This window comes from Siniperca chuatsi, linkage group LG13 (assembly GCF_020085105.1).
Source record: "Siniperca chuatsi isolate FFG_IHB_CAS linkage group LG13, ASM2008510v1, whole genome shotgun sequence".
NCBI lineage: Eukaryota > Metazoa > Chordata > Actinopteri > Centrarchiformes > Sinipercidae > Siniperca > Siniperca chuatsi.
Window position 1 is genome coordinate 14,769,523 of NC_058054.1, and position 10,282 is coordinate 14,779,804.

Genomic DNA, 10,282 nt, shown 5'->3' on the forward strand with positions numbered 1-10,282 from the left:
AGTGGCAAAACTGCATGTCAAGCGATCACAGGGAAATGCAGTTAAAAATACCACAATGACCAATGACAATAACAAACTAAGGTACCATGGAAGCAATTGAGAGACCAAGATTTCCAAGATAATTAGATAAGTAAAATCTATCTGGCAAGAACCATATTGAGAGTTACATGTACTAAAGTGCAAGAACCATCTTGTTGAGATGAAGGAAGTATGCGCTGCTTCAGCCCATAATGATTTATGCCAATTATACCATAGTGATGTAATGTAACCCACGGTTCATATGATTGTCTCTGTGTGAAGTACTTTTGTACTTTACCTGGACATCTTCACAGTAAAGTCACCAAATTTAAATTCTCCTGCATTTACATTTGAACTTAGAGATACAAACATTAGTCTGACCTGTTAATTATCGTTAAACTTGGTGATTTAGAGCACAGGGGGGAAAAGCATTATCGCTCACATAATCCTGGATCTGGGCAACATGTTAAGGTCACATGAAAGCCACAAGCCCAGGTGTCTGTGTAGAACCTCCAGCCTTGTTTTCCAGGTATAACCTGACTAAGCGGTGGCATGCCTTCTTCTCTGCCCTGCAATGGAAAAAGGTCTATTTTCTACTCTGACGGAAGAGACACAGCTCTATGCCCTCGTTAATTCACCTGAGCTCTATGGGTGTGTATCTGTGGTTATTTAGTCTAACCAGGTTAGTCTTAAGACACTGGATTTGTCAGCACTTGTGTTTGTTTTAAGAACGTTTTTATTGAACATCTTATAGTATAATGGTCATATGCTCTGAGAAGCTCAGCATCCCTTACTTTCTTTTTATAGTGCACCTAATCAATAAGTTCAGAGCTTCAGTTCAACAGTCTGATCTCCCAAAGAACATGGGCCAAGTTGTATTCACAACAAGCAATGAACAAGCATAGACAGATTTTATATTTCACAATTTGGTAGTTTTAAATGTGCTTAGGCAAAACTGGACAATAATTGAGGACCACAGAAGCAAAAATGACTCAAATCAGCAATTCCTCTACTAGGTAAGGTACAGAAAGGGAAATCAAAAGACTGAAGTCTCTCCTATAAATTAGTTCCTTATGCAGAGGGGAGGCTCAGGAGACTTCCTTACTTTGTATTAAAAAGCTGATTGCTTAACTAGAAACCGTCAGTGAATGTGTGAAACTCCAGGAGCAGCTGATGACCAGTATCATCTGGAAGTCAGAGTGGCCCATGAATTATGCAAAATGACACATGGTCATGATTTTGCCATAACGTTATGGCAAAATGACAGTAGTAATTTATTTCCATTAATAATTAACCAATCTGTCGGCCCTTTCGGATGGCAGAGAGCGAGTGAGTTCACAATCACCAGTCTGCTTATCACTGACCTGCCAAGTAGGGTTTTTTTCAACATCCATGCTTCTGTGTGAACTGGGTCAACATACGGTGAAATGACAGAGATAATCAAGAAGAAATAAGTGAGCAACCAGGATTCTAGAGCTTGGAGACTGCTTGGTAAGATAAACTGGAGCAATGAATTGTTTGAGCTTAGCACTGTGGTTAAGCTATTTTCTGCAGAATAACATAAAAATCCACTTCATAGAGAGCCTTCTATTACTCAGAGTAGGGCATCTAACTAAGAGATATCACTCAGCCAACATATTGTACATACTGAACATTCTGCACAAACTGCTGACCAGGGTTTTTGTTGCAGAGACGTTTTTGGCAGCTGCTTAACTGCTATTCAAAGTCTGGTCCAAAGTTAAAAAAGAGCTGACTGCCATTGTGCCTGATATTCCTGAAGTCCAAGAGTTCACACTAGTTACCATCTACAGTAACTGCCAGTCATTCACCTCATTAGCTCGTTATCATGCCAAATCTGTTGGCTCGATACAGCAGACAGTCAGAGAGAGTAAGACTATCTAAACATGGACGGTGACCAGATACAAGCTCATTTAGCAATTAAGACATGGCAGGCATAGACAGAGATACACTTCCGCTTCTACTCTGAGAAATATTCTTCACTTGGGGCATCATCCTTCAATGAAATGGGGAGAGTAAGCCAATACCTGATTTCTAATTTCTGCACCTACATTAGTAAAATTCAATATTGTCATGGGTGAAAGAACAACATCCTCACCTCTTGCATGTAGTTCTGTCACAAGACTAGACGCTCTGCATTAACTGTCTCAAAGCTACTGAACACAGATTCTATGTTTAAATTTAGCCTAGTGACACATAGATACTTTTTGTTGCGCTGACGTTTTTTGAGTAAATGTATGGTTTTGCTTTGGCAACATTGTTTCATAGCTATACAAATGCACTGAACTGAATTAAGAGAGAAAGAGAGAGGTAAATAAAAGAAGAGATTTGTGCAGCTGCGAAGCAACAGGTCTGGCTTGTTTGACAGGACGCGATGTTCCAGCACTCAGAATCGACAATCAAATATTTATTTATTTTATGATTTATTGTACAGACACACTTCATTTCTATGTTTACAGAAACAGAGAACTTACTCAAAATAGAGCAGTCGCTCAAATTTTCACTTGTTTAAAAGATAATTAACAAGAACAGTCAATAAAAAGCGATATAAGTCATTAACACATACTTTTTTGCAAACTACCTGTTTACTATTATTGATAATAGCCTATGAATGTTGAATCCACCTCTGCAGTAAGGGTTACCTGAGGCAACTTCAATATCTGTGATTATTCTCTCTTTTCCCAGAAAGAGTCATTAACTAAATCTATTTCATTCTATTGAGCTGCTGCAGGGGAGGAAGTGGAGGAGAGAGTAACATAGATTTCCTGTGTCCCCAATCATCCAACCAGAAACCAATCATCATTTTAAAGTCACCTCACAGGGAGCTGGATGTGGCATTGCTGCACTTTTCAGACATCATCGTTCACTGGTTTTGCATGATCTATAAACACAAGCCATGACACATTCAAATGTCAGTTATGATGCTTTTCCTGTCAAAGTGCACAGTGACCAGTAGCAGGTCTAGGAAGCAGTTACATCTGACATTGAGGTAGGCACAACGAGGAACAGGTGGCTAACAAAGCAAGATGAAAAACCCAACACAATTACAGGTTATATATCACTCTTCCAGGGCCCTTTCAGTAATTTTAATGCAATCAAAAAATTGTTCTGGGCTATCAAGGGATGAAACAGAACATGTTGCTCACTTGGCCTTTCTGAATCTTAGGAGACGTTAAAAGAGATCATTTAAAAATAAATCACTTCTTCATTGTAAAAACACTCCATTCAGATATGGTTTAAAACCATTAAAGCTAAGGTTGTATTCAGGGAGGGAAATTAAAGTTTGATTATGTTGTTGTTAGGTCTAGCCAACGCTGTAGTAGTGAACACAGTTTTCCTAAACTGGTGAAAAGAGAGCTTGTGAGAGATTTCCTAATAATCTTCTTCTGACTAGTTCTTATTTTTTAACTTGTTGCTGTTCTCAATCAGTACTCAACCATTATCACCAAGCCCTAACTGTAGCGTATAACATGTAGGGGTTCAGTTTCATGTAAATCCTATTTAGCTTTAAAAAATAACTTGCCAAAAAAAACGAGAAACAATACCTAGAAATTAGGTAATAAACACAGGCTTTGAGTTCTAGTTTTAAAACCAACTCCCTCTCTAGCTGTAATTTCAGTTCATAACACTTGACTCTATGATGTGTCCTATCCTGCTCACTATATTTGCTCTGTTTGATTTCAGACAGATTATTTTCACTCAAAAAAAGACCAAAAACTGAAAGAGTTAAAAAAAAAGCAGTGCTGTAATCACTTTGCCTGAATAAGAAACTTATAAAAAACTTACGATGACATCAGGAACTGTCTAATCAGAGATTAAATAATGAAGACCGAAAATCTTATAAAGCTTTCAGTGCTAACTTTTGGTATTGAAATGTAAATCAGAGATTTAGGGATCAGATTTTTAAAGCCATTTGCAGTGCAATGCAGTTTGTGTGAAAAAATTATCTAAAGTCAAGATTCACTTTCTAGCTTTGCTTTCATCCGCATCTCAGTGAATGGAACTGGCTCAGGTGTCATTGCATGTTTTGGGGGGTAATGCACCCCCTTTTAGCCTGCTATAATAACTGCAAGTATGCAGTGCTGTACTCTATCTGAACCCACTCACTGTAAACTTATGCAAGTCCTCATGTAAATTGAGTCAATTGTACAAGATGGTGACTACACACTGTAATTAATAAAATGAATGCCTCCAACATGAGACTCAGTTATGAAACGGCATCTACTCCCGCGTGGTTGTATAAGATAGTTTGAGCTGACACATTAGATAACATGATCAGAGCACTGCGACGTGAATATTTTTTACAACGGACAAAAGAGAATGGGATTATTTTATGACGTGGATTTTCATACAATTCATATGATGATGGGGCAGTAGCATGTATTAGCATGTAGTAGTATGTATGAAACTTTTGGTCTAAAAAAAAAGTACTTTTAAAATCTGTCAATGATACACTTTTACTTTTTCTGAAACAGCACATAAATGGCGTTTCCTGCAGGCAACACGAGTAGACTTCTGCTGAAGAAACCTTATTACTAGATTGATTACTACTGATTACCAAACCCTTAACCAAGACTCTATAAGGATTTTGCAAATTTGTTGCTGACCATCAGCACATAATCTGGTGTTTTATCTTTTGCTGCACTCGTTGATATGCTATTCTTTTTCCTACTTTAACAATAATAACTCACAATAATCTGGATTTTTTTTTGTGTATGCAAACATAGTCGTTAATTTCCAACCTTTGGGGCAACAAGTGCTGGGAGTTTTTTTTCTAGTGCAGACATAACTGAGATTTCTTAATGGGGTTGTTTCCACATTTTCTGACCTACATCTATCTTCAATGATATCTTAAAGAGTCGCAATGGATCAGATGCACACTGTGCTAACCCTTCAAAGACCACCCAAGGCTTTATCCATTTTCCTAGTGGCTAAAAAAAGAACAGAGGCCTTAATGTTCAGCTCGAGAAGGAACTGTCCCGTTACAGAGGGAAGATTAAGTTTGCCATTTTTGTCTTTAATTCCTCGACCACCAGAGTTCAGTTAGTGAACTTCACATAGAGCCACTAACTGACAGGAAACAATATATTCAGTGTCCACACAAACTGCTGCACCTTTACAATTTGAAATACCACATTTAAAAATGTTTGTTTTAGAGAAACCATAGACTGTCCTGAAACATGATCTGCTTTGAGAGCATCCATCCAATCCTTGAACAAAGTTTGCCTGACATTAAGGAGAAAAAAAAAGTCATTTGCAAGCACCTCCTCTTGTGCTGCAACTGTGAGTGGGGAAATTTGTACCCGGCGCTATGCCAAACCTTCTGCTGATTGCAACTGTAAGATAAACAGGTCTAAATAACTTCTCCCTCGCCAGCCTTACATGCCTCAGTCATCCTTTCTCCTCCCTTTCCTGTCACAGAGGGAAAGCTGAATATGACTACAGCCACATCAGGCTTGCTGCTGATATACTGCATGGTGCTGTTAAATTAAGTGGCCTATAACCATGCAGAAATATGCCATGATTTTTCATTCATCTGTGCACCCCCTCTCTTCAGACCGGCTCCATTAAGAAATAACCAAAAATAAATAGACCATTTACCTAAATGTGCCAATAATACAGTGAAAACATATCCCATTACAATTCCTCCGTTCAAACTTTCACTTTTCCAAGCAAACAAGTATTCAAAGTAATATGCAATCAGGAATCAGAAGTAAAAGTACTTCCTTGAGAGACTTAGATTAGAGATACACTGACCAGTAAAGAGTATTTTAATGATGTGAATGATTTTGTTTGGTTTAAACTACAGCAATGCTTGATGCTGTCACTGTCAGGTAAAAAAAAACCCTTATATCTCCAAGTTTTGAGGGGATTTTTGTGCTTTCAGATGTATGACCTGCTGCACAGGTTGAGAAACTTCTCTAACCTCCATTTTTTAAAAACTCTTTATATAATGTCAAAAATGCATTGTCATCAGGCTAAAATAGGCAGTTTTCCTTCTTTGGAGATACAAGATATTTAGCTGACAACAGCACGAGGAATGTAATCTGTTACTTTGCCTGCAGTTCATTATCTCGCCAAATTGCCTGTAGGGTTGCAACTACATCTGAATATCTGCTATGTATTAAAAGTACACTTTCACAAAAAAGTTCCAGTACCACAAAATTGTACCTTAGTAGTTGACCAAAAGTACTTAGTACATAGCCAACTATGCAAACCGCCAGACTAAATCACAGCATGATGAATCACTTCGGGGAAAACCAAGCTCACGTCTCGCTTTTTCTCTTATCGGTGCTGCGTATGAACTTCTGTCTTGCGCTGCTGCAGTAGACTCTTTATGTAAGGCGTTATGCTGGACTTTTCATGTGACAGTCACACCACAACTGTGACATCTCTCCACCAGTTATTTCTGTCAACTCTGCAGCAACCAGATATGGTATCAGTTATACTGCATTTACTCTCCTTGTGTAAATGCGCGTCCCTTTGACCGCAGATCACAGGTGGTTTACAACACGAGAAGGTTATCCCCTCACCGATGGACTCGCGTCCTCGCTGTAGCACACTGACCGGGATTGAGCCCTCACACTGACACAGTTATGCAACTTTGACGCTTCACGCCCACATAGTATTTTACATATTCAGAACACAGCTCGTTAACGGTGGTGTTATATTCATCTGTCACATTTAAAAACGTCTTTACCACACAGCAAAACCGATAAAGCACGTTATAGCTCGCGCACTTAAGTAAAACTCCACCAACCTCACAAAACGCAAACCCTCTCCTGATGCCGGTGTCTTCGCTTTATAAAGGCTTGTTTTAGAGCATCCCGGCTAGAGAAAGCGTTCGGGTACCTCCGGTACAAGGCCAGTCTGACACACTGCTCTCTCTCGTTCAGGTTTCCAGGCACACCGGGTCTAAAACTGCATCTCCAGAGCAGGCAGTGACCTCATTTCGAGCTCCGCCCTAAGCTCCCCCCCTCCTCCTCCTCCAGTTCTTCGCCTATTGGTCCAGAGAACCGTCCGTCTCTGCCTCACAACGCTCTGAACCAATAGGCGCTGCCCGCCTCTACGGGGGCGTTCACGGTGACTGCCGCTCCGCGCTGTGATTGGTCTCTAGTGCTGTCACTCTTTTTACATAAGGATATCACCGCGTTCACGTGGAAACCCACGGCTTCCTCCGGCGTGAGAGAGGCGAGAGCAAATCACTACGACGCAGCTGCCGGTGAATGAAGCGGTGCCGATGGTTGGCTCACAGCGGCTCAGTAAGACCGACTGTTATCTAAACGGTTATACAAGTGTGTGTATGGGCAATGTGGGTGAAATGTTTGGTACGCAATCATTTCGCGTAAACATAAAAGTTCCTGGACTCGCCTAAACAAATGTGATGTAACTCAAGGTGTCTCTCTGATCGTGGCTGTTATCTAATTTATAATCATCCTTAGATAAAAATCAGTGCAATGTTGCAATGATGTTGCAGTGTTGTTTTTGCAGTTACACTGCGTCTAATATTTGTTGTGATCCATATAACAAAAACACACTTTTTGTTGTTATTTCATTCTTATTTTACTCCCAAAGCAATAAGTTGCAGAGTAGTGATCTGTCACATGCCAAACAGACGAATAGAAAAGACAGATAAAACATTTAATTAAAGATATACACTAGCACATTTACATTCAAAGCTCTGATTTGTCATCTACAGTTGTCTTGTAGTTTGTTTGTTTTTTACAGTTATGTTAATGCTGAAAAGCCTGTGGAAAATAAACTAATTTACTAGTTCTCGCATATTAACTGGTCAATGCAAGCAATACTAAAGACTGTGCATACATACATAAAACATTCATAATGTCCAATTACAACAATTGTTTTATCACAACTGAATGTTTGGGACTCCTGAGGAGTCAGTCAAAAGTCACTTTGTCCCCCTAGAGGCTGGGTTTGGACTCATGTTAGCTGCTGGTCAAACCACTTTTCAGTGGTGAATTTATGACCTGGCTTTGGCACCAAAGGATGCCAACACTCATTACTCCAGTGACACACTCTAATAATGCGCAGTGGAATTTATGAGTTTGACATCCCTCAATTTATCATATTGTGTGGTTGTGTTTATACTTGTATTGTGATATTATTTCTTCCTGTCCTCTGTTTGTAATAACATGTATCAAATCATCCCAGACATCCTTCACACCAAACTCACCCAGCTCACTGTCCCAGCCCCCACCTGTCAGTGGATCACAAACTTCCTGACAGACCGAAGGCAGCAGGTGAAGCAGTGGGAACATCACATCCAGCACCCGAACAATCAGCACTGGCGCCCCCCAGGGGTTGGTGCTCTCCCCACTGTTCTTCTCCCTCCACACCAACGACTGCACCTCAGGAGACCCGTCTGTCCAACTCCTGAAGTTTGCACAACTATTAAGCCTACAGGGGAGTGTCTGTTACTAAAAAGTCAGTTTTTGGGTGGAATATCATTTAATGATGCACATCAATGACAACTTCTGCAACTTGCATTCCTGTGTGATAACTCTGCATCAATAACCAACAGTGCTCTATGAAAGAAACTCAACAACCACAATTAACCAGCTATTCTGGACTGTGTGAGGAAACAGGAGCATCTGAAGGAAACCCACAGCGACACAGGGAGACACATGCAAACCACCTTTCCACACAGAAAGGTCTGTCTGACTGGCTGGATTCAAATCCAGGAGACATTTCTAACCACTGAGCCACCATGCAGCCTTCCCTCATATTCTTCCATGCTATATAAATAACTTTATACAGCACTTTTCAAAGTACTACAAAGTGTTTCGCAGACACAAAAGAAGATTTAACTGTACATATGCTATAGGAAGTATAAAGCATGACCCAAAAAGTGTATCTCACCTTCAACCAGTCACTTATTTCCATCCTGTCACACAAGAAATTAACATATCTCTCACACTATACTGACCTCCGTTCACACATTTAGAGAGCTGCTGTGACACTGTCTTACCATCTGCTCTGTGCAGAGACGCCTTGCATCAACTGAACGACAAGACGGTGATTAATGGAAAAGAGTCAGCTGTAAGAAATTATCACAAGATGCAAATTTTTTTATTGGCATTGCCCTGTAAATGTGACGACTTGCCGTGCTGTTATAACTGGAGAAAAGCCACAGAGAAAGTTCTGAACATATATGATTTGTATGGGGCAGTAAAATAATAATAGAACCACTTCATGTCAGAAAATAATAACCTGCAGCGCTTGTAATAGTTTTTGGCATTTTAGTATTAAAAAACTGTGATTCTTAACCACTCAAAATAAGCTGTATTCACAAAAAATAAGCAAATAAAAAATGTAAAAATAATCAATATTGTCTTTCTTCATCGTTATCTGGGCCCACAGATGGAACAGAGTCTGTAGTTAGAGCTATACTTGCACAGAAAAACAAGTCTCCACATAAGGAACAGAGCACCAGATGGCAGAAAGAAGTAGCCAGTCTTGACTGGTGCTGGCTGTCTTCTGCTCTGCGTCCTCCTCTCTGACACCACCGCCAGAGAGTCCAGCTCCACCCCCACAATGTCACTGGCCTTACGGATCAGTTTGTTGAGTCTGTCCGCTACCCTCAGCCTGCTGTCCCAGCATGCAACAGCATACAGGATAGCACTGGCCACCACAGACTCATAGAACATCATCAGCATTGTCCGGCAGATGTTGAAGGACCTCAGCCTCCTCAGAAAATAGAGGCGGCTCTGGCCCTTCCTGTAAAGAGCTTGAGTGTTCTTAGCCCAGTCCAGTTTATTGTCCATGTGTACTCCCAGGTACGTGCATCCAAAAACGAGTAGGATGCACATATTTTTAGACTCCCATACCTCAGTCACATCCTCTTCTACTCACATATTCATGTGAGACGAATAGATGGATATATGTATAGATAGATAGATGTATACAAAGATGTATAGACGGATGGATTCTTTGATTTTGACAAGTGGTTTTATAGTATTGTAAAGTGAAATTGCTATTAGGCTGGGCTATAAACTGGAAGTGTTGCCATTTAATACATATGAACTACTGCTACGAAAGGGTTTATATTCAGTGACTCAGAGAGAGGGTATATGTGAGGAAATGGTGGTGTTCTGAGGCTTAGCACAAAATCAAAACAAATGGAAAAGCATGCATAGTATCAGTACATCTGAATGATGGAGTCACTTTATTTTTTCATCTACTAGTAACACCTGAATTAAAACTGTTACTCTGCATTTAAAAAACT

The 10,282-nt window shown here is 40.0% G+C and overlaps 1 protein-coding gene and 1 long non-coding RNA gene across 9 annotated transcripts in view; one reads left to right on the forward strand and one right to left on the reverse strand.

The window, feature by feature from the left end:
- The window catches only part of per2 (period circadian clock 2), a 32,342-nt gene extending 25,388 nt beyond the window's left edge, over nucleotides 1-6,954 (reverse strand). For all 8 annotated transcript variants that reach the window (XM_044219136.1, XM_044219133.1, XM_044219130.1 and 5 more), the window contains exon 1: nucleotides 6,797-6,954. The gene's annotated coding sequence lies outside the window, so the exon portion shown is untranslated. The remainder of the gene's footprint in view (nucleotides 1-6,796) is intronic.
- Nucleotides 6,955-7,075: 121 nt separating this feature from the next.
- On the forward strand, nucleotides 7,076-9,379 carry LOC122886664. Its single transcript, XR_006380408.1, has 2 exons — nucleotides 7,076-7,298; nucleotides 8,209-9,379. It is a non-coding gene; the product is annotated as an uncharacterized LOC122886664 (long non-coding RNA).
- Nucleotides 9,380-10,282: the final 903 nt, after the last annotated feature.